Source organism: Psammomys obesus, unplaced genomic scaffold, assembly GCF_907164565.1.
Source record: "Psammomys obesus unplaced genomic scaffold, mPsaObe1.curated_primary_1811, whole genome shotgun sequence".
NCBI lineage: Eukaryota > Metazoa > Chordata > Mammalia > Rodentia > Muridae > Psammomys > Psammomys obesus.
The window spans coordinates 2,396,564-2,421,938 of record NW_026585687.1 but is presented as its reverse complement, the minus strand read 5'-3'; the positions used below and the strand labels follow the sequence as shown (position 1 = coordinate 2,421,938).

General features: G+C 37.9%; 1 long non-coding RNA gene and 1 pseudogene across 2 annotated transcripts in view; both read left to right on the top strand.

Annotated features, from left to right (window-relative positions):
- LOC129665730 (uncharacterized) overlaps positions 1–25,375 on the top strand; it is a 228,193-nt gene that overhangs the window by 108,323 nt on the left and 94,495 nt on the right. The gene's annotated exons all lie outside the window — the stretch shown is intronic.
- LOC129665722 (40S ribosomal protein S13-like) lies at positions 21,316–21,835 on the top strand (annotated as a pseudogene).

The window sequence follows — 25,375 nt, the reverse complement described above, 5'->3', positions numbered from 1 at the left end:
CACACATAGTATGTACTCACTTATAAAGGGATATTTGCCATAGAGTACAGGATAAATGAATTGCAATCCACTGACCAAAGAAGCTAAGTAACAAAAGAAGCCCAAGGGAGGATGCTTGAATCTCACTCAGAAAGAAAATAGAATAGACATCATCTGATGTGGATGAAGAGACGGAACTGATTAGAAAGAGTCTGGGGAGGAAACAAAAGTGGGGATTAAGTGTGAGTGCTGGGGGGTGGTGAGAAGTGAGAGAGCTGGGAGAGAAAAGGGGAACCAGCGGTGGGGGGCATATCTGAGACAAGTTGCTGACTTGCAATAGGATATGCTCCAGAGAGGATATGGGGGCAACTCTAACTGAGACTCTTAGTTTCCTATTTTGGCAACAATTATTTAATGTTCTTGTCTTTAAAAAAATCATAGCACAATAAAGAAATCTACAATGTACTTGGCTATAGTCTAAATAATAAGATGGGAGTTAACTCAAGGTATGTACTCACTATTTAGTGTTTAGGCTAAATGCCCAGAACTTTTATACTTCTTATAAATATGAATTTTCTTTGTGCTTTTATAGTAAAGATTTATTTGTTATTTTATTTTTTAGTTAAAAAATAAACATAAAATGGATGTTTTATAGTTAATAAAATATTTTTAACTAACTAGTTTTTTTTTTTTTTATTGTTGAGTCTTTACCTCGTTTTGGTATTACAGTAATACTGGCTTTATGGAAGGAATTTGGAAGTGTTTTTTTTTTAATTTAAGAGGTACTGATTGTTAATATTTGAATATCTGGTAGAATTCTGCTATGAATCCATCTGAACCTGGGATATATATATATATATATATTATTACTGTTTTAATTTTCTTATTTGTTATATTTCTGCTTAAGCTCTTGACTATTCTTGGTTTAACTTTTATCACATAGAAGAAACTCATCAATTTCCTTTTTAAACCTACTAAAATATTTACACCTAAAGAAACTAATCAAGAGGGAGGACTCTTGCTAAAATGCTCTATCCCTATTCAGAAAGGCAAAGAGGATGGACATCAGAAGAAGGAGAAAAGAGGGAACAAGTCAGGAGCCTGACACAGAGGTCCTCTGAAAGGCTCTGCCCTGCAGACTATCAAAGCAGATGCTAGACTTATGGGCAACCTTTGGACATTTTTCTAATTTAATGTAGTATCTGTTGTACTTTTGAGCTCACAGTGGTGGTGATTGCCTACACAAGGCCTGCACAAATTAGTCTAATCAATATCTTGTCATGGCTCACAGTTCCCTATTCAACCCTGAAGATTTATGTAGTTAATGCTTAATATAGGAGAAAAATACATTTATTCAATAGTGAATTTATTGGTAAGGGGCTCATTCTTCTGTAAACAATCCTAAAGAAACTTATTGAGCCACACATTTAAAAAAAAAAACACGAAAGTAGGGGAGTCCTGTGGAAGAGTAGGAGGAAGGCTAGAGGGAGTCAGAAGGGTCAAGGATACCACAAGAAGACCTACAGAGTCAACTAACCTGGGCCCATGGTGGCTCACAGAGACTGAAACACCAACCAAAGAGCATGCATGGGCTGGATGTAGACCCCTTACACATATGTAGCAGATATACAGTGTTGTCAATATATGAGTTCCCTAACCATTGGAGTATGGGATGTCTCTGACTATGTTGTCTGCCCCTGCCTTGTAAGGTCCCAGTGGAAAAGGGTGAGCTTAGACTTGCTGTGACTTGAGTTGCCTGGGTGGGTTGATACACTTTGGGGCTTTTCCTTCTCTTAAAAAAAGGAAAATGGAAGTGGGGAAGGAACGGGAGGGTGGGACTGGGAGAAGAGGATGGAGTTCTAGAATCAGGTTGTAAAGAGATTAAATTAATAAATATAAATAATTGAAAAAATAATCCATAACTATCACAGTGAGGAGGCAAGCAACAAGGCCATATTTCTAAAACTTTCCCAAACAGCACCACCAATTAGGGTCCAAGTGTCCAAATACTTGAGACTATTGGGGATATTCTGATTTAAACCACCACACCAGTCCACCAGGCATACCATGTAAGCGGTCATTCATGAAGCTGGTTCCAACAAATTTTATAAAGTAATCTCCATTAAGTAACCAGTCAAAAATTCAAGCATTTAGTTCTAGTTGTTAGAATTAAACTACAAAATAGTTTGACAGTGAGACATGAGCTAGTGATTTGTAGGTAAGGGAAGTTGTACATCTCAAACAGTTAAAAGAACAAGCAGAAATGGACTGAGATCCTTCCCTTCCTTATGCCTCCATTCCCTAGTTTAAAATGGTAGATATTTCTAATTGGTGGGCTACTGAATCTCCAGACAACAAATAATAAAACTAAACTTAAATTATATAGGCACTAGAGGTTAGATCAAGAATAAAATTGAAACTATAGCAGGTAGTAAAATTGGAGAGCAGTTGGATATAGGGGCAAAGGGAGAAAATAGAGACAAAGATGAAGTAGTTTATAATAAACATTCTCTGATTCTAAATCCAATCTGTATTTCTGGACTTTGACTGTGAAAATACTTGAAGTAGCTTCTCTTGCAATCAGAACAGTCTCTGTGCTACTCTCCAAAGCCTGCATGTGCACATTTGCTCCTTTTATCACTGAAATGCTCTCTGCTTCTTTGGTCCCATCTGTTCAAAGCCATTTAGTCGTTAGGACCTACTTCACATCTCTCCTCTTCTGGGAAGCCTTTGCTGAGAACTGTATTTCTAGATGGAGGATGATTTAATAGTCAAGAACATGTGCTTTATATTAAATGAACATTTGTTTGACTCTTTGCTCCACCATTTATTAGCTGTGTAATGTCTTCTGAGATTTTGCTCACATTTAAGAATATAATATCTCCCTTGCAGAATTTTTCTAATAATTTAAACATGGTACCAGTTTGAGCTTCAGTTTTCCTATTTATAAGGTAAGAAAAGATGTTAGCAATGTTCTAGGTCTCATTTTTAACGTATCTAGTTTTCTCTTTTCTCCATTTCCTGTTCCTGAGGCTGCTCCTCACATTCTAAGCTACATTCCTCATTGGCCTTTCGAAAAGAACAACCCTAGAGAGAGTGTGTTCAGGACTCTGTTTCACTGAGGAGTACAGTGATGATTCATTACTGATTGCCCCTAAATCCATACTAGTTAGTAAGCTATGAGAATTATCTGCTTGTAAATTTTATCTTAGCTAGAAGAGAAAGAACATAAACTTTCAAAGGCAGTCTGAGGACAAAGACTTTGGCCAGAAATTGCAGACTATCAAAATGAATTGAGTTCATTTTCTTAACTCTCCTGTTATCTCAGAAAAACCCATAATCCAGGCAGTCAATAAAGATCCTTCTCATCTTCTTCAGTATGCCGACTTTCAGGTACTATTGGGTGGGGAGACAACAAATAAATAATGTCTATTGATTCCTACTTGGAGGGGGAACTCCTGGAAACAGGGTCATGGAAAGTGATGAAAAATCCTCCCTGTGGTGCCAATCAAAGCAACTAAAGTAAAGAAGGATCTAGCTAGTCATAGGCATGACCCAGGGGACCGTAATGAGATGATCTTGTCTCCTACTGAGATCTTAAACAATTACCCGGGTAGTATTGTCAGTGCCAATGACAGAGGAGAGACATGGGTGTGATATGCCCCAGTGAATGACAAGCAAAAAGTCCATAATCCAGAGCTCAACATCTTGACACATCTTATACCAGAATTTACGGCAGGGAGGAGCCCACAATGAAGCCAAGATCTGGCAGTAGTCATACAGGATGGAGATCAGGCTGAAAAAAGCTGAGAAATCTGGAATAGTGTGTTGGAAAAACAGAGACCAACAGGGAAGCCAAAATCCAAAGCCAGGTAATGGTTCACTTCACCAAGCAGAGAAGAGAGACGTTAATAATTTGGTCTGCCCTCAGTCATTTCTGAGACACCTCTGATTTTCAAAGTGACAAGTATATGAAGACAACCCTGGGAGTACCCTGAGAAATAGGAAGAGAGCAGAGGCATAACACAATGCCAAATAAACTAGCTCTGTGTGGAAAAAAAAAAAAAAAAGGAGCATGGCCAATAGTGTACTAAGAATCTACACATGCTTCTAGCAGCAGTAAAGAGAGATCTTGAAAGTTAGCAACTACATATCAGGCTACATAATAACAGGCACATTATTTTATTCCCTATATGTGGGCCTTGAAGTCCTGTAGAAGGAAAACCGAAAAGGAATATGGGCTTTTGATGCAGTTCAACCATACAGCACTTGACTAGCATGCTTGGGTCTTTGGTTCGGTCCTTAGCACTAAGAAAAGCAGACAGTGGCAAATGGCGCCATTCCATTCCCTATATTATTAGTTACCCCCTTCACCAAAAAGGTGAAAATCTACTGAAAGAGAAGGCAGCCTTTCAAAACCTTCTCTCTCCCTTTTTTTTTTCCAAACCTTCTCTTACGGATACCCACTTTTAATTTCCTGAGGTGAGGGCTAGGGGTACCAACTGCCTACTAGTCTACTCTTGAAAACAGAGTAGTGTGGCCACTCAAGTTGTTAGGTAAGTGAGGGTGAGATAGTCTTGGGGATTGCAATACTGTCATATCACACTATGTGCGTTTTCTTAAGTGCAGTATGTATTTTTTTATCCTCCCATATATTTGCATATTATGCCTGTCTTAAAAAAATTTCTTGTTTCTGTAACAGGATATAGGACAACCTGAGAAGGGAAGGCTTTATTTGTTTTACAGCCCCAATAAATATAATCTATTATAGCAGAGAAGATATTTCAGCAGGAGCACGAGGCAGCTGGTCACATTGTCTATACAGTCAGGAAGTAGAGAGATGAACGCCCAGTTCAATTTCGCCCTCTTATTTAGTCTTGGATCCTAACCCAGGACATGACGTCACCCGCATTTAGGGAAGATCTTCACACATCAGCTAATATAATCTAGATAATTCCTCACAGGCATGGCCAAAGATTGGTTTACCTAGGGATTTTAGATCCCAGAAAGCTAATAATCAAAATTTATCATAAGCATTATGCTTAGAATTCTCTTTCCCACTGCTTGGCTGAAGGGACTCCAAATGTTTCCCTTTTTGAGTCTTTGTCTTCTTCCATCCTTGTCTACAAGTCATAAAACAATTTAAAGAATCTAATATAAAGTGGTCATTTTAATGTCAAAAATTGCATATATATACTCACATAGTCAAAATTTTAGCTCTCTGAACTCTTTCACATGAATATCATCTAGTAAGGTTCATTGAGAATCCATTTTACACTGTGAGCTCCACAAACGTGGTGACCACGTCACTAGCCCCTTTTCTTTTTATTATTATTATTTTTTTATATTTAATTTTATTTTTTTCTTATCAGTTACATTTTATTAACTCTGTATCCCAGCCGTATCCCGCTCCCTCATTCCCTCCCAATCCCATCCTCCCTCCCTCATCTCCATCGTGCCCCTTTCCACTAGCCCCTTTTCATACCTACTGTATAGCATAAAGACTGAAAAAATAAATAAATGAGAAATATAGTGAACGTTGGGGTAGTGTGGGAAAACATGAAAGAAGTGTAACTTGTGGCTGCTCTCATCAAGAGTCTTCTAGTTTGGATGACCATTTCCTCCATCTACCATATTACAACCAACAGTAAAATGCAATGTTTAATGAGGGGACTTGAATACATAATCGACACTAATAAATCCTTGCACTTGTCTCTTTTGCCTCCCACTCATTATGTCTTAAATTATAGAATTAGTCCAGGACAATTATAGTTTGTCTACTGCCCATTACTTTCATCATCTCTAGTCCTCTAATCTCATTTAGATTTGAAGCTAACTTGTTTTTAATAAATTTTCCCAGACCTTTTTTTTAATGTTCTGTTTGAACACAGTTTTCTTGTTTAAACGGGATGCATTCTATTAGACATGAGTTTGTGGTTTTCCATACTGAAGGAGTGTACTAACTTTCTGAAGCTTCAATTTCTCATTAAAATGAAAAGACTCCTTGAGACTGTCAAGAGTATCTAATGAAATAATGTGAGAAAAAGATTTAAACAGCAACATGTCATCAGCACTTTAAAAAAAAAATACAAACTCTCAGAGGCCCTCTGTGGTATGCTCCTGTCCTGTTCCTTGTTTCCTCCATCTTTTGAGGTCTATTCCATTTATCTTTCTGAATGAGGATTGAGCATCTTACCCAGGGTCCTCCTTCTTGCTTAGCTTCTTTAGGTGTACAGATTTTAGTATGATTATCCTATATTATATGTGTAATATCTACTTATAAGTGAGTATATACCATCCAGCAGGGTATTGAAGCAGATGCTGAGACTCAAAGCCAAACTTTGGGTAAAGTGCAGAGAATCTTATGAAAGAAGGGGGAGATAGAAAAACCTGGAGGGAACTGAAGCTCCACAAGGAGAGCATCAGATCAAAAAATCTGGGCCCAGGGTGCTTTGCAGAGACTGATACTCCAACCAAAGATCATGCATGGAGATAACTTAGACCCCTTGTTTGGATGTAACCCATGGCAGTTTAGTCTCCAAGTGGAACCCTAGTTTGGGGGGCAGGGGTGTTCTGACATGAACTCAGTGGCTGGCTCTTTGATCATCTCCCCCTGGGGGGGGGCAGCATTACTAGACCACATAGGAAGACAATACAGCCAGTCCTGATGAGACCTGATAGGCTAGGATCAGCAGGAAGGGGAGGAGGGCCTCACCTATAAGTGGACTGTGGGAGGGGGGGTATAGGGAGGCTTAGAAGAGAGAAGGTGTGACTAGAAGGAGACAAGAGAGGGGGATACAGCTGGGATACAATGTGAATAAATTTTAATAAATAAAAATTTGAAAAGTTAAAAATAATAAAGGACCACAAAAAAATACAAACTCAGTAACTGCAGGATGATGAAAAATCTGTAATTTTTACAATTATGACTGACAAACTAATATGCTATCTCAGACACTATATAATCACTTGACAAAGAACTTGAGAAAGTCCTTGCTAAGTCTTCAAAGGTTTTGTGTAGCAAGGAAGATTTGACAAGTGTTGCCCATAAGAATGAATGTCTGTGAACTCAGTGATGAGCTCTTTGAGCTCCTTCCCTCCCCTGAGGGAGGAGCAGCCTTGCTAGACCATTGAGGAGGACATTGCAGCCAGTCCTGACGAGGCCTGATAAGCTAGGGTCAGATGGAAGGGGAGGAGCACCTCCCTTATCAGTGGACTTAGAGAGGGCCAGAGAAGAGATGAGAGAGGGAGGGTGGGATTGGGAGGGAATGAGGGAGGGGGCTAAAGCTGGGATACAAAGTAAATAACCTATAATTAATATAAAAAATTAAAATTATAAAAAAGAAAAAAAAATATATATATATTTAAAAGAATGAATGTCTGTGTGGTTAACAAAAGTCAAACAGGGAGAGAGGACTTCTTCAAGTTCTTATTGGATTCTCCTGCCCTGGTCATCATCTAAGACAGAGCAAAAAGATAATATTGCCAGAAAGTTGAGGGCTAGTTAAGAGGTACATCAAAATCCTCCCATATAAGGTTTTGGTTTGGGGGTTTTGTTGTTGCTTTGTTGGTTTTGAGGTAAGATCTTTGTATGCAACCTAGTCTGGCCTCAATCTTGGGGTTCTTAGCCTCCTAAATCCTAGTGTTTTAGTCATGTATTGTCACGTTTGGCTGGAAGGATTTTTAATGCACAGATTCCTGAGCCTCAATGCCAGGGATTTTGATAAATTTCTAACAAGCACACATTTGATGACAATATTCACCTCAGGACTAGACCTTGGAAACTACTGGTACAGGCCTGGATATGATGTGTTAGCAAGTCCGGTGTGGGAATTGACCCACTGCAGGGAGCTCCCAAGTGAGGCTAACACTCTGACCCAGGGGCCACCCTTTGAGTAGCTAGAAACTAGACTCCCAGATGGCTAGAAACATCTTAAAGTGAGAGGAAACACTGTCCCATGTAACTTCACGTCTTCCTGCTTGGAGACTTCAGGTTCATTCGATGTTAAGGTAAAACATCATGCCATTATTCTCCAAGAAGTGGGAAATAGTAAGATCTGGAGAGGACAGGAACCCCACAAGGAGAGCAACAGAACCAAAAAATCTGAGCACAGGGGTCTTTCCTGAGACTGCTATTCCAACCAAGGACTATGCATGGAGATAACCTAAGACTCCTGCACAGATGTAGCCCATGGCAGTTCAGTATCCAAGTGGGTTCCATTGTAATAGGAACAGGGACTGTCTCTGACATGAACTGATTGGCCTGCTCTTTAATTACCTCCCCCTAAGGGGGAAACAGCATTACCAGGCCACAGAAGAAGACAATGCAGCTACTCCTGATGAGACCTAATTGACTAGGATCAGAAGGAAGGAAAAGAAGTCCTCCCCTATCAGTGGACTTGGGGAGGGGCATGCATGCAGAGGGTGGAGAAAGGGAGGGATTGAGATGGGAGGAGGGAGGGAACCACGGGAGGGGATACAAAGTGAGTAAAGTGTAATTAATAAAGAAAAATAAAAAATTTAAAAAAAGATTTTGCCTGAATAGTTTCAATTTCTGTTATTTTCCCACTGAAATACTTGATTACTTATCTATAAAACTAGTAAAGTAGACTTTCTTAGATGATGGACAATTCCTTAAAGACGTACAGGAATCTGTGGGAAAGATAGAAAAACTGGCACCTTATTGCTTGTACCCATACCGAGACTATCTAATTGGTCTAAATGAGTGTATCAAAGCCAGGCCAGAGCAGAAAAAGTAAATGAAAAGTAGCTGAGACTCATTAATTTAAAAATGCTATATTTATTTATTTGCATATGGACATTGAAGTGCCACCCACGCTCATATGGAGATCAGATGAAATGTGTGGGAGTTGATTCTTTCTACCACATCGGTTCTGAGACTAGAACCCAGGTCATCAGATTTGGCAACATGCACCTTTACCTCTTGAGCCATCTTACTAGCCTACACTTAGAGTCTTGGTTGGGAAATTTAAAAAGAGAAAGTTTCTAAGTTCTCACGTATCTCATCAGTGTGGGACTCTAGCCTCCAAATTCTTATACTGTCTCTTCTTAACACTTAAGCCATAAAACAAGAGTTTTCAACTTGGAGGCCTTAATTAGAGTCACAGGAGCACATGTGAGCAATGATTTTTCACTCAGCTTGTGTCAGGATGTGAAGTTATAAATTACAATTTTTTGCAAATATTTTAAATTATTTGGTGTTGATCAAAACTTGAAGAGGATCACATAGTCAGAACCTCTTAGGACAAACTTTTTTTTTTTCTTGCTGCTAAGGCAAACCTTTTGGAAATGACTCTTAATTAGCTTTAGACTTTTTTTTGTATTTTATTTTTTTCTTATCAGTTACATTTTATTAACTCTGTACCCCAGCCATGTCCCGATCCCTCATTCCCTCCCAGTCCCTCCCTTCCTCATCTCCACCATGCCCCTTGCCAAGTCCACTGATAGGGGGGACCTCCTCCCCATTCATCTGATCCTGTTTTATCAGGTATCTTCAGGACTGGCTGCATAGCTCTCCTCTGTGGCCTAACAGGACTGCTCCTCCCTTGGGGGGTGGGAAGGCCAAAGAGCCAGTCATTGAGCTGAGAGTGACAACTGTGTTAAGAAGATTTAAAAAAAAAAAACACCTACGTGATAGCAGAAGACAAGAGGTATAAGAGAAATCCTGGCTTCTTATATATCAAGAACTCGGGTAGCATTTTGCATCATTCATACAAGAGAATGAGCTGGAATAGGCAACTGTTCAAGGAATTCTGGCCCTTTAAAATTTATGGTCTTTAAGACTGATTAAGCTTAACACCTGGAGTTGTGCTCCAAAGCAAACAGCGGCTGCTTCAAACTTTGCCAGAGAACAGGAGTCACATGCCTGGAACAGCTTTATCCTCGAGGGATAAGACAAGAGAAAATGCACCTGGGGTTGGTGAGGGGAACCTTATCTGAGACCGGGATTTTCAGACCACCCTCAGCAATATGGCAAAAAAAAAAAAATTATAACAGAAAAACATATTGTAAGTTTTCATATTCTCTGCTAAAAATAAAACTAGATATCCATCAACAGATGAATAGATAATGAAAATTTGGTATACATGAAAACTATCCAGCTCAAAGAAAAATGTAATCACAAAATTTTCAGGAAAAATAGATGGATTTAGCACGTATAAGATTAAGCAAGGTCACACAATCTAAGAAAGGAAAAAATGTATCTCTTACATGTATAAACCAGTGTGCCCACAGTATACCATGTAGAAAAGAGAACAAGAGAAGCTAAATATTAGAGGGTAACACTGAATGCAGGTATCTTAGCTTGCTTTGTATTGATATGATAATCCACTCTGACCAAAAGCCACTTGGGCAGGAAAAGGTTTACTCTAACTTATAGTTTACAGTTCATCATGAAAGGAAGTCGGGGCATGTACTCAGATGAGGAGCCTGGGCATATGAACTGAAATAGAGGCCATGGAGGAAGCTGCTTACTGGTGTGCTCTTCAGAGTTTGTTTTCCCAGGATGCTTTTACAACTATAAACACACACACACACACACACACACACACACACACACACACACACAGGCACAAATGTAGGTGTTGGGAGAGGGAATGAGAGATAGAGAAATAACTACATTGTTTCCCCCTCCCTTTCCTTCCTCCAAACCATGCCACGTATCCCATTGCTCTCTTTCATTTCTTATATAACCCAGGACCACCTGCCTATCAGTGTCACTGCCCAGAGTGGGCCAGACTCTTCTATATTAATTGTTAATCAGGACAATATGCCCACAGGCTTGCCTACAGGTCAACCTTATGGAGATATTTTCTCAATTAAGATTCTTTCTGCCTAGATGTGTCAAAACTGTATCAAGTTGACAAAAACCAACCAGCACAGCAAGCGATAGACATGAGTTATGAAAGAGGACATAAAGCTAATTGTTTTTCCAGTCTTGGATCTGTCATGGATTAGGGGGGGAAAGTAAATAAAAACATATTTGATAGCAAAAGTGTGAAATCTGATGTGAAGTTCCACAGCTTCAGAATGGTTCTTCTAACATTTTAGAAGTTTGTTGAGATGCATAGCCTTCATTTCTGGTTAATTTAGTGTTTGTTTGTATGTTTGTGTGCGTGTATCTGTGCGTCTGTGCGTCTGTGCGTCTGTGTGTCTCTGTGTATTTTATTTCCAAGATTTGTTAATACTAAAGTTTTTTTTTTAATTAATATTCCTAACCTCAGTACTTTTTTTTTAATGGCTCCCTGTTTTCTACAAAATATTTTCAACATTTTTAGTGGTGAACAAAATTTTCCAGGATATAGCTTCTCCCAACACCCTGTTTGAGACAGTGTCCCAGGCTGGCTTGAAACTCATAATCATTCTTTCTTAACTTTCCAAGTGCTAACATAGTAGGTATATGCCTGACTTAAGACATAATATAGCCTCTTTGTACCTCTTTCGATTCACCTTTCAAGACTGAAGATTTAGGCCCTCATATACATAGTCTGTTTTCCTGCCTCTATGTCATTATTATAGCTGTTTCTTCTACATAAGATGGCCTTATCTAAATGAAAATAGATCCATATTTTCACCCTGCACAAAACTAAAGTCCAAGTGGATCAAAGACCTCAACATAAAACCAGATACTCTAAATCAGTTAGTAGAAAAAGTGGGGAAGAGCTTTGAACTCATTGACACAGGAGACAACTTTCTGAACAGAACACCAACAGCACAGGCTCTAAAAGCAACAATCAATAAATGGGACCTCATGAAACTGAAAAGCTTCTGTAAAGCAAAAGACACTATCGTCAGAACAAAACGACAGCCTACAGACAGCCTACAGAACCATATGAAAGACCTGGAAAGGATAGGAGCTCCACCAGGCCCAAATATATCTGGGCACAGTGGTCTTTTATGAGACTGACACTCCACCAAGGACCATATACGGAGATAACCTAGAACCTCTGCTCAGATGTAGCCCGTAGCAGCTCAGTAACCAATTGGTTTCCCATAGTAAGGGGAATAGGAACTATTTCTTATAAGACCTCAACGGCAGGTTCTTTGACCTCCCCACCCCCCAAGGGAGGAGCAGTCCTGCTAGACCACAGAGGAGGGCTTTGCAGCCAGTCCTGAAGATATCTTATAAAACAGGGTCAGATGAAAGGGGAGGAGGTCCTCCTCAATCAGTGGACGTGGAAAGGGGCAGGGAGGAGCTGAGGGAGGGAGGTAGGGTTTGGGAGGGAATGAGGGAGTGGGATACAGCTGGGATACAGAGTTAATAAAATGTAACTATTAAAAAAGAAAGAAAGAAAGAAAGAAAGAAAGAAAGAAAGAAAGAAAGAAAGAAAGAAAGAAAGAAAGAAGAAAAAAAGATGGCCTTTTCTGAGATTTCCAACTTTCAAAATATGTCCAGGGGTACCTTTTAAATCACAGTTGAATTTTTATGTCTACCACTTACTTTGTCTACTTTATCAAATCTAGACTGGAATGCAGGACAGTAATCAAAGGATGGCCACCTGGAAGAGGAAAAATTCTAATCCCATGGTTGAAAGAATTGGAAAACTCAGAGTTCTGGAAGTAATAAGCTTATGTAATGAGAAATTGGTGACTTATCTTCGACACCAATGGAAAAAAATGGAGTTGGGTAGGGATCATTGATTTGAATTGACTTTCCAGATACAGTAAGTTTATACTGAGAGCAAAGAATGTGAAGACAATTCTACTGTTGCATATAGAAGCAAAGTTTTTTTTTTTTTTTACTTAATTTAATTTTATAACCTTAGGAATAGTAGGATTTAGTAACAGAAGGATTCATAGGCACATAAAATTTGGAAGGTATTAGCTACTGAATTAATGTTGATTTCGTGTGTGTAGTTATTTTTAAAATTTGAGTTTCTCCTAATGAAATTTTTGTTTGCTTATTCACAGATGAGAAATTTCCAATGCTCAAATGGGTTATGAAAGTAAAAAGGGAGACACCTGGCATGAGATAATAAGTTAGTGGCAAATCTTAAAAAAAAAAGTAATGGTAGGTATGAAGTAGAATTAGGTACATGTTAATTCTCCATATGCTAACCAATTATAGTCTCTGTATCAGTTGCCATCTGTTACAATAAAAATCATCTCTGATGAGGGTTGAGAGACACTCGAATCTATGGATATACCAATAAGTCATGAGCAGTAGTTGCTTTGTTTGTTTCTGTTTTTTGAGACAAGGTTTCTGTGTTGACCTGGCTATCTTGGAACTCTCTCTGTAGACCAGGGTAGCCTGGAACTCAGAAATCTGCCTGCCTCTGCCTCTTGAATGCTGGGATTAAAGGCATGTCCCACCACCATCTGGCTAAGGAGAAGTTATAATACTATGTGCAATTAGTAGAATAATAGTATTGTGTTCTTCCATAGGGTTTATGACTTGTTTAGCCACAGGTTCTTGGTCCTTTCAATAGTGCTGGGTACGTGTTCTGTCTCATGGAGTTGTGCCTTTGAGCTACTCAGAAAGTGTCTGGTTACTCCAACAGTATTCATGCAACTCTTGTGCCAGTGAATCTATCTTGTTAGGCCAGTCATTGTTGTAGCTTACAGTTGAGTACCAGCTTGAAGTTTTTATGTTGTGTGATTCAAATATGTGTTATGTTCAGCAACATGATCTTAGCATCAAGTCCTAGCAGGTACTGAGGAATATTGAAATGCCCTGTAATATTTGGGAGTCTACGATGACCTCATTGGCCAACAACTCAAAAAGAGTGAATACATTCCTGGTGCTGAGGTTTACATTTGCTAACATGAGGTATCCAATGGGGGTATTATTTCTTGTCATAGAGTTACTCCTTTAAACCACTTTTTCATATGTCTGTATTTTATGGAGTTTTACAATGGTTGATTTCTGTATGGCTTTTTCAAGAGACCTTTAGTACCAGTTATGCCTCCCCTACCCTCTTCTTTCCCTTACCATTTCCACACAAATTTAGCCATTCTTCTTCCATTATTCTCCTTTAACCCTTTATATTACTGTGTTCTATGCTTCCTCCACTAAAGGTCATTTCTCCAATATGGTCCCTTACTAAATTCCTGATCTCTATGGGTATTACAAATGCAACACATATTTTCAAAAATAATATCTAAAACAGAGGGTAAACCTGAGATGTTTACCTTTCTGTGTCCGGGTTATGTCACTCAGGATGATTGTTTCCAGCTCCATACATTTACCTGTGAATTTCATAATTTTGTTTTTCTTAAATGTTGAATGATAGTTCATTGAGTAACTTACCACATTTAGACAGAATGTAGGTATCAAATTCTACCCTAGTTGAACATTGTTGGCATGTTAGCATGCTGATAGAAGGAGAGATAGTTTTCTCTAGGAGTGTAGCTTCTGGTAAGGCAGATAACCCCATTTCAGTGGAATAGTGTGCCTTCAAGAATATTTGGGCAGCAGAAATTGACCTTAATGGCTGTTTTAAAAGGAGGACACAAAATTGTTTGGGTAGGAAAGGACATGAAATCTGGGAAGAGTTGGGAGAAGGATGGGGGTTACGATCAAAACACATTGTACAAAACTCTCATTAAACTAATGAAAATTTTGAAAAGCAAAACCCAAACTCAAGGTAACAAAAACAACCTTAAAAATAAATTCAGATATTTGAAATTCAGATCATAACATTGTCAGCTGCAGATAGGCTAAGAATATGAGGAACTTGATGCGAACAGAGGAGAGAGATAAAGAAATGTGGAAGCCATTCTTAGATAACGTAAGATGTGATATTGGATATTAATTGTTACTTCAACCTCAGGAAATAAGCAAAAGTTAGTCATTCACCAAAGAATTGAGGTGATGTATGGTCTGTCATCTAAAAAAATGTTATATCTATTAGAAATGGATTTATCAGACCAAACTTGTTGAATATATATCTGCAATTGAGAAAAAATTTCCAGGTGATTTTATTTATTTATTTATTTTTATTTTTATTTTTTATTTTGATTACAGGTCATTCACTTGTATCCCAGCCGTAGCCACTACCCTCTTTCCCTCCCAATCCCACCCTTCCTTCCTCATCTCTTCCCTGCCCCCTTCCAAGTCCACTGCAGATGATTTTTTTATATATTTATTGATTTAAAAAATTTTTGAGACAGGGTCTCAATATGGATCTGATCTCAAGCTGTGCTGTAGAGCAATGGTAATAAAAACTGCATAGCACTGGCAGAGAAACAGGCTGGAGGGTCAATGGAATCTAATAAAAGACCAAGAAATAAACTCACACACCTTTGGATACTTAATTTTTGACAAAGATGCCAAAACCATACAATGGAAGAAAGATAGCATTTTCAACAAATTGTGATCATCTAATTGGATGTATACATGTAGAAAAATGCAAATAGACCCATATTCATCATCTTGCACTAAAGTAAAGTTAAAGTGGATCAAAGATGTCAACATAAAAGCAGTCACATTAAATCTGCTAGAAGAAAATGTGAGGAAGATACTGGAACTCATTAGCACAGGAGACAACTTCCTGAAGAGAACACCAACAGCACAGGCTCTAAGATCAACAATCAATAAATGGGACCTCATGAAACTGAAAAGCTTTATAACGCAAAGGACACTGTCATCAGAACAAAACGACAGCCTATTGACTGGGAAAGGATCTTCACCAACTCTATATCTGACAGAGGGCTAATATCTAGAATATAGAAAGAAGTCAAAAATTTAAACAGCAACTAATCAAGTAATCCAATTTAAAAATGGGGTACAGAGCTAAACAGAGAATTCTCAATAGAGGAATATCAAATGGCAGAGAAAACTTAAAGAAATGCTCAGTGCCCTTATTCATCAGGGAGATGCAAATCAAAACGACCCTGAGATTTCACCATACACCTTTCAGAATGACTAAGATCAGAATCTCAAGTGAAAACACATGCTGGAGAAGATGTGGAGAATTACTGGTGAGAATGTAAACTTGTACAACCACTTTGGAAATCAATCTGGCACTTTCTCAGACAATTAGGATTAGCCATCTGTAAAAAAAAACAAAATACAGGAAGATGAAGCCAAACAGTTTGTGGCTTTCTGAGAGAAAAATAATTAACTGAAAGAAATAAAAGAAACAGAGGAACGTTCAAACAAACAGGTGAAAGAATTGAAGAAAAACAGGAAAATACAGTCAGACAGGTGAAGGAAATCAACAAAATGGTTCAAGATCTGAAGATAGATTAGAAAAATTAAAGAAAACAAAGAAGGAGGAAATCATGGAGAGGAAGAAGTTAGGGAAGAAAACAGGAACTATAGAGGTAAGCATAAACAACAGACTATAAGAGACGGAAGAAAAAAATCTCAGGTGTAGGAGATACAATGGAAGAAATCAATGTATCCATCAAAGGTAATAATAAATCTAAAAAATTGCTGGTATAAACCATCCACAAAATCCAAGACAACATGAAAAGACAAAACCTAAGAATAATAGGAATTAAAGAAAAAGAAGATTCCCATCTCCAAGGCCCAGAAAATATTTTCAACAAAATCATTGAAGAAAATTTCCCCAACATAAAAGGGGAGGCCTATAAGCATACAAGAGGCCTACAGAACACCTAATAAATTAGACTGGAAAAGATAATCCTCCCACCACATAATAATCAAAACAGTAGGTATACAGAACAAAGAAAAAAATACTAAAAGCGACAAGGGAAAAAGACCAAGTAACATATATTGGCAAACCCATCAGAATCACACCTGACTTTTCAACAGAGACTATGAAAGCCAGAAGAGCCTGGACGAATATCATGCAGACCCTAAGAGAACACAGGTGTCAGCCTAGGCTACTATATCCAGCAAAGCTCTCAGTTCTCATAGATGGAGAAAACAAGATATTCAATGACAAAAACAAATTTCAACAATACCTACACACAACTCCAGGCTTACAGAATATACTAGAAGGAAAAATACTACCCAAGAAAACTAACTACCTTCAGGAAAACACAGGAAATAAATAACCTCACTACAGCAAAAGTAAAAGTAGCCAAGCACTCAAACACACTACCACAGCCAACATCAAAATTAAAGGATCTAACAGGCATTGGTTATTAATCTCTTTCAACATCAATGGACTCAATTTTCCAATAAAAAGTCACAGACTAACAGAATGAATGTGTAAACAAGACCCAACAATCTGTTGCATAAAAGAAATGCACCTAATTCACAAAAAAAGACATTACCTGAAGGTAAAGGGCTGTAAGATGGTTTACCAAGCAAATGGACCCAAGAAGCAATCAGGAATAGCCATCCTAATATCTGATAAAATAGACTTTCAACCAAAATTAATAAAAAAGAGCTGGGGAAGGAAACTTCAGACTCATCAAGTGAAAATTCCACCAGGAAGATATCACAATCCTGAATATCTATGCCCCAAATAAAAGGACACCTACATTTCTAAAAGAAACATTAATAAAACTTAAACCACACATATATCCCCACACATTAATAGTGTGAGACTTCAACACCCCACTCTCAACAAATTAACAGGTAATGAAACAGAAATTAAACAAAGAAACAGAAAAAAAAGAAACAGTAATTCTAACAGAGATATTGAATCAAATGGACCTAATCGACATCTACAGAATCTTTCGTCTAAACACAAAAGAATTTAACTTTTTCTCAGCACCTCATGGAACATTCACCAAAATAGACCATATAGTTGATCACAAAGTAAGCCTCAACAGATACAAGCAGATAGAAATAATCCCTTGTATCTTATCTGATCACCATGGAATAAAGCTTGAACTTAACAATAACAGAAATAGCAAAAAGCCTACACACATATGGAAACTGAACAACTTGCTACTCGTGGACAGCTAAGTCAGGGAAGAAATAAATAAATTAAAGTCTTCCTAGAATTAAAAAAAAAATGAAGGCACAACATACTCAAATTTATGGGAAACAATGAAAGCAGTGCTCAGAGGAAAGTTCACAGCACTAAGTGCCTTCAAGAAGAAATTCGAGAAAGCACCAGATAGATTTCCAGAGTGGTTGTACCAGTTTACATTCCCACCAGCAGTGGAGGAGGGTTCCCCTTTCTCCACAACCTCTCCAGCATGTGTTGTCCCTTGAGTTTTTCATCTTGGCCATTCTGATGGGTGTAAGGTGAAATCTCAGGGTTGTTTTGATTTGCATTTCCCTAATGGCTAATGAGGTTGAGCATTTCTTCAAGTGCTTCTCTGCCATTCGATATTCCTCTACAGAGAATTCTCTGATTAGCTCTGTTCCCCATTTTTTAAGTGGATTACTTGGTTTGCTGCTTTTCTGCTTCTTTAGTTCTTGAGGACGGGAACTCCATAAGGAGAGCAACAGAACAAGAAAATTTGAACACAGGGAACTTCCCAGAGACTCATACTCCAACCAAGGACTATTTGTGGAGATAACCTAGAACCCCTGCACAGATGTAGCCCATGACAGTTCAGTGTCCAAGTGGGTTACATAGTAATGGGAAGAGGGACTGCCTCTGACATAATCTGATTGGCCTACTCTTTGATCACCTCCCCCTGAGGGGGAGCAGCCTTACCAGGCCACAGTAGAGGACAATGCAGCCACTCCTGATGAGACTTAACAGACTAGGATCAGAAGGAAGAAAAAGAAACCCTCCCCTACCAGTAGAATTGGGGATGGGAGTGTGTGGAGAAGGGGGAGGAAGGGAGAGATAAGGAGCGGAGGAGGGAGGGAACTAGAGGGGGGATACAAAGTAAATAAAGTATAATTAAAAATAAAAAATAATGGAAAAAAAAGAAGAAATTCGAAACAGCTCATTCAAGCAACTTAATGGCTCACCTAAAAGTCCTAGGAAAAAAAAGAAGCAGACACACCAAAGAGGAATAGACGGCTGGAAATAATCAAACTCAGGGCTGAAATCAATTAGAAACAAATAAAACAATTCAAAGAATCAATGAAACCAAGAGTTGGTTCTTTGAGAAAATCAACAAGATAGACAAACCCTTAGCCAATCTAACTAAAAGGCAGAGAGACACCACCCAAATCAACAAAATCAGAAATGAAAAGGGGGACATAACGACAGACACTGAGGAAATCCAAACAATCATTAGTTCTTACTTCAAAAGCCTATATGCCACAAAATTTGAAAATCTAAATGAAATGGACAGTTTTCTTGATTGATTCCACTTACCAAAGCTGAATCAAGACAAAGTTAATCAACTAAATAGTTCTATATCCCCTAATGAAATAAAATTTGCCATCAAAAGTTTCTCATCCAAAAAAAGCCCAGGGCCAGATGGTTTCAGTGCAGAATTCTACCAGACCTTCAAAGAAGAGTGAACATCCATACTCTTCAAATGATTCCACAAAATAGAAACAAAAACAAACAAACAAAACACATTACCAAACTCATTCTATGAAGCCACAGTCACCTTGGTATCTAAACCTCACAAAGACCCAACAAAGAAAGAGAATTTCAGGCCAATCTCCTTATGAATATAGATGCTAAAATACTCAACAAAATACTTACAAACTGAATACAAGAACACATCAAAGATATCATAAGCAAGCAGGCTTCATCCCAGGTATGGATGGGTGGTTCAATATATGGTCATCCACCATATAAAGAAACTGAAAGAAAAAAAAAACATGATAATCTCCTTAGATGCTGAAAAAGCATTCATCTTTAAAGTCTTAGAGATGGGGGCGGCAAGATGGTGGTGCCAGGAGAACACTGTGTCTGAGAAGCAGGACAACACTCTCTGTGCCGCAACCAGGAGACTGAACTCTGGGCCCTAAAACTACAGCGATGGTGTTTCCCAGGTGAGGGGAGGCTCCCACGGCGTGGGAATCGGTCGGGTCCACTCTTGGCTGCCCAGCCAGAACCCGGAAGAGATCCCGGGCAACGCGGGCTTTGGGTCTCCGGGCTGGTGCCGCAAGCCTGCTTGTGCCGATCACTTTCCCAGGCTGATTGGTGGGCACAAGGGTGCCTAAGGCTGGGAGTCCCAGTCACAAGAAAACCCCACGGGGAAGCAAAGTTGCGAGACTGATCACGGGTCACCCAGTCTTTCCCTGGAAGGTCTCGCTGACCGCGGGTACCCGCTGCCATCACAACTGAGCTCCGCAAGCGGAGAGCAGCTGCGTGTCCAGCTCAAAATCCCTACTCCCTCTTCGGAGGAGGCAGGAGGCATCCAGCAGAATCTGCCACAGACCACATTGTCTGTACCCCAACCCGAGATCACGGCTGAGTAATAGCCAAAGAAATCCAGACAAACAAAGAGGAAACAAATCAAGCTCTCACAGAAATGACCACGGAAATTGAGGCAAAAAAAGAAGAAATGAACAAAGCTCTCAAAGAAAGGTCCACACAAATGAAGGTCAAAAAAGAAGAAATAAACAAAGCTCTCATAGAAATACAGGCAATTATAGCCAAAGAAGTAGAGGCACAACTAGTGATACATAGAGAGGAAACGGACAAAAAGTAGAAGCTGTCATTGAAAAGCAGGAGTCCACATTCAAACAGATGAAGGAAATGGTGCAAGACATGAAAACAGAATTAGAAGCAATAAAGAAAACACAAATAGAGAAAAACCAGGAGCTGGAGAACATAGAGAAAAGATCAGGAACTACAAAGGTAAGCATCACCAACAGAATACAAGAGATGGAAGAAAGAATCTCAGGAGCTGAAGATACACTTGCGGAAATTGACACGTCTCTCAAAGGAAAAATAAAATCAGAAAAGTTCCAAACACAAAACATACAAGAAATCAAGGACACCATGAAAAGACAAAATCTAAGAATAATAGGAGTAGAAGAAAAAGAAGACATCAGGCTCAAAGGTTCGGAAAATATTTTCAGGAAAATTATAGGATTATAAGGAATACCTGTTCCAAAAAAAAAAAAAAATTGAAAGGGCTTGTTGGTATAAGCTGTTCCATTATCAGTCTTAATTTGGCGTGGTATGCCAAGAACAGCAAATGCAGCCAAACAATGATCTATAATATGGTGTGCAGCTTCTCTAGAATGCAAGGTAGCAAAAATAAATTTTGTACAGGTATTAATTGTTACATGAATAAATTTTAATTTTTTAAATTTTATAAAATGAGTCACATCCATTTGCTATAGCTGACCTGGGGTCAGCTCTAGGGGGGTTAACCCCAAGATGAGGTACTGGACAGAAAACATCACAATTGTTATAATTTTTTAACAATTATTTTTGGCTTCTTTTTTCGTAAGGCCATAAGTTAAACGTAAGGAGTGACTATTAAGATGATGTAATTTATGAGCCAACTGAGCTTTTTGTATAGGTGTTTCTTGAGCCAAGGTTATTAAAGCTTTATAAATAGTCTGGTGCTCTTTGCTGCCAGACCTTTGCCATCATGGGTCGCATGCACGCTCCCGGGAAGGGCCTGTCCCAGTCGGCGCTGCCCTACCGCTGTAGCGTCCCCACGTGGCTGAAGTTGATGTCTGACGATGTGAAGGAACAGATTTACAAACTGGCCAAGAAAGGCCTGACTCCCTCCCAGATAGGTGTGATCCTGAGGGACTCACATGGTGTGGCACAGGTCCGTTTTGTGACTGGTAATAAAATCTTAAGAATTCTTACGTCCAAAGGCCTTGCCCCTGACCTCCCTGAGGATCTCTACCATTTGATTAAGAAAGCCGTTGCTGTCCGAAAGCATCTTGAGAGAAACAGAGAGGAAAAGGATGCTAAATTCCGCTTGATTCTGATAGAGAGCAATAGAGAGCAGAATTCACCGGTTGGCTCATTACTATAAGAATAAGAGGGTCCTCCCACCCAATTGGAAATACGAGTCATCCACAGCCTCTGCTCTAGTGGCATAAATTCTCTTGTATACACCAGCAATAAAATCGCTTTGAATAAAATAAATAAATAAATAAATAAATAAATAAATAAATAAATAAATAAATATATAAATAAATAAATAGTCTGGTTACCTAAAGCAAGAGGTCCAGGATGACCAGAATGGGCTCTAACATGAATAATAGCAAAAGGATTATGACGAGCCTGAATAAGTCCTTGAATTTGAGCAAACATTGACTAGCCCAAGTGGTAGAAAGAATCTGGCTTGCTATTTTAGCTTAGGAATAGCTTGAGCAATATAAGCACTATCAGTAAACAAATTAAAAGGCTCAGAAAAATGTTGTAAAACTGCATGGATAGCCATCAATTTTGCAAGTTGAGCAGATAACCCTGGAACTTGAAAAATAATTTTTTGTCTATTAACAGTATAGCCAGCTTTTTCTTTAGCATTACCATCAGAAAAAATAGAACACACATTTTAAAGGTTTATTTTTAACTATGATAGGCAAAACAACACTATGTAAAGTAAAACATTGAATAATCTTATTGGAAGGTTAATGATTATCTAGTTGTAGCCAAAGAAAGTAACTACTTATCTGAATTGGTGTAAAGCCAATTAGTCTGAGCTTTACTATATGGTATAATAATCTTGGAAGATTCAATTCCAAAGTAAGCCCTTGCCTGGGTGCATCCCAACACAATGACGTGGGCAATAGCCTCATAATAAGGCAAAATAACTTTATTGGGACTAGCTGACAAGTGGATCTACAATAGAGGATTAGATTGTCATAACAATCCAGTAGGAGTTGACTGTGTTTGAAATTCAAGTAATAGGAGAGGAATGTCTGGATCCCAATATGTCACAAATTGATTTTTTTAAAGCCTTTATTATTATTAATAATGAATCTTGAGCCTCTGGAGTCAATTTTTGGGAGGAGGTAGGAGCTAAATCCCCATTAGAACATTAAACAATGGCATAAGTTGTCCAGTGGTTAATTTTAGATATGGCCTAAGGCAATTTATATCTCCCAATAATTTTTAAAAATCATTAAGAGTCTTTAATTTTTTTTAATTTGTACTTTTTGATGTTTAATAGCCAGAGGAAATAAATTAAAACCAAAATAACTATAAGGATCTCTAGTTTGTACCTTTTTTGGAGTAATTTTTAATCCTGCTTGGGACAAAGCCTCAAATAGATCTGTATAACAAGCCATAACATCTTGAGCTACAGGTGAAGCTAATAAAATATCATCCATATAATGAATGATATAAAATAGAAGGCCATTTTTTCCATACTGGACTAATAGCATTATCTACAAATAGTTGACATAAAGTATAACTATTTGCCATGCCCTATAGCAGCATACTCCAATGATAACGTTTCATAGGTTCCTTAAAATAATAGAAGGAAGACTAAAAGCAAATCTATGGCAATCCTCAGGATGCAAAGGAATGGAAAAAAAAAAAGTCTTCTAAATCTAAAATAATCTTGTAAGTTATTGAGAAATCCCACTAGGTGATGGGAGTCCTGTTTGCCATGTTTTCATAATTATTATGGTCTCATTTTTAAAAATCTTGTAATAATCTAAATTTGTTACATTTTTTTATTATAAATATGGGCGTGTTCCATGGTGAGTTAGAGGGAACTACATGCCCTATAATGGTTAACAATGATCTGAATATAACCCTCTATAACCCTGGGCTAATATGGAGCTGCAGTCCTTTTTTTTTTTTAAAAGAGCATAAGCAAACATTTTGCATTGAAGACTCTTTAGCCTTTTTAAATGAAGAGCAACATATTTTATAGTTTTTTTCCTGATATGATACATTGTAATAACTGCAGTTTTTTTTTTAATTGGCTCAAATAGCATGGCTTGATTTTTACTTTGCAAAATTAATAAAATAAATTCCAAGGTCTTTTGACCTCCCCCAAAGAGTTGAGAAAGTTTCAAGTTTCAATGGTTATTATTTTAAAATACCTGATAAATTTTAAAATGTTTTATAGAATTTAACTCCGATGGTCCAGGACCAAACTCAGAGGTGCTGATTTAAACTCTTTCATGTCCAAAAATATTAGTGTCGTTAGTCCAAGTCTACAGATAAACATACATACACAGATAAACATACACACATACACATACATAAGGAACATGAAATTCGACATTGCCACCTTGGAGTAACCAGAATACCCAAATACCAGGACTTGACCAGCCCCAACCAGACACAAGTCCTACAGATTCCAGGAGGAGTGGACCCCCTCATGGGCCCACTCCCTGGGAACTGGAGCGTCCTCCAGATTCCCTCAACCAAATTGGGAACTCTCCGAGCTTCCCCAGACCTCACGAGCAAACCTAAACCAAAAACCAAAACACGCAGCCGGCAGACAAAAACAAAAACAAACAAACAAACAAAAACAAAGACAAAGACAAGAAACAACCACGGTACCTGCTTTTTAAACATTTAAATCTTTTTTTTAAAAAAAACCTGTTTTTGCAATATTAAAACAAAGCATCCTCTTTAGGAGTGAAATCATAAAGCACATTAATAATTTTAAAAGTCAAAACCAAACTTCAAAATGTACCAGTGCAAACAATCCGATTTTTAAAACCAACACCAATTTAAAATGAGATTTGTCTTTTCAGTCTAAAAGGAAACAAAATTTATGTTAACTAAGAGGTTTTATAATAATTTTAACCCATATTATATAGCAAAGATGACCGAATTATATCATATGGCTGCCTTTTAAACATATGTGTTTACAGACCTTATAAACATATATGCATATATATATATATATATATATATATATATATAGAATATATATATATATTCTAAACAACAGTTTGAATATAACTTTAAAATATATTTAATTACTTTTGATCTATAACCTAGATAAATATTAACCGTTTAAAATGACCATATATTTAAGCAGACAAATAAAACTCTTTTTACTGGATTTAGCCATAATTTTAAGTATGATAGCCAAGAGTGGCCCAATATCAGCACAAAGTATAATATAACCAGTTAAGTTTGCTTTAGTTTGATAGGGTCTGATAGCTGTTTTACAGGCTGAATTAACATTCTCAAAAGCTAACTGTTGCACAAAAGGAAGTCCACTCTGAGTGAATACTTCTTTTGTGTTATATTAAAATTATTATTATTATTCATTACTATTATTATTATTATAAATATTTAATAATTGAACCTGTTCTCTTTTTAACTGGATTTTTCTCTCAGAGAACAGTTATATCTTCCTGCAGTGATCCCGTGCCACCCGCAACCATGGGGGTAGAGGGGAAGGCGCAGGAGGCCAGTCTGAATTATGAGACTTGGCAGCTTTTTTCTTTGATTCCATTTCATCTTCACTATCTAGCTCCTAAGTTATTTTCTGCTCTCAAATTACACAAATATGTTTGAGCTCCTTTATGAACATTTGAAATAACCTTAGAAGTACTTTTTTCTGCCTGTTTGGCTGCTTTAATTTTTCCAAGCAACTCTTTAGTTTTACAAAGTAAAGAGAATAGGGAGTTTTATTCTAATTCTGTGTCTTAAAAACCTATTTAAGGGATCTGATAGATCCCATCTTACTAGTTCCC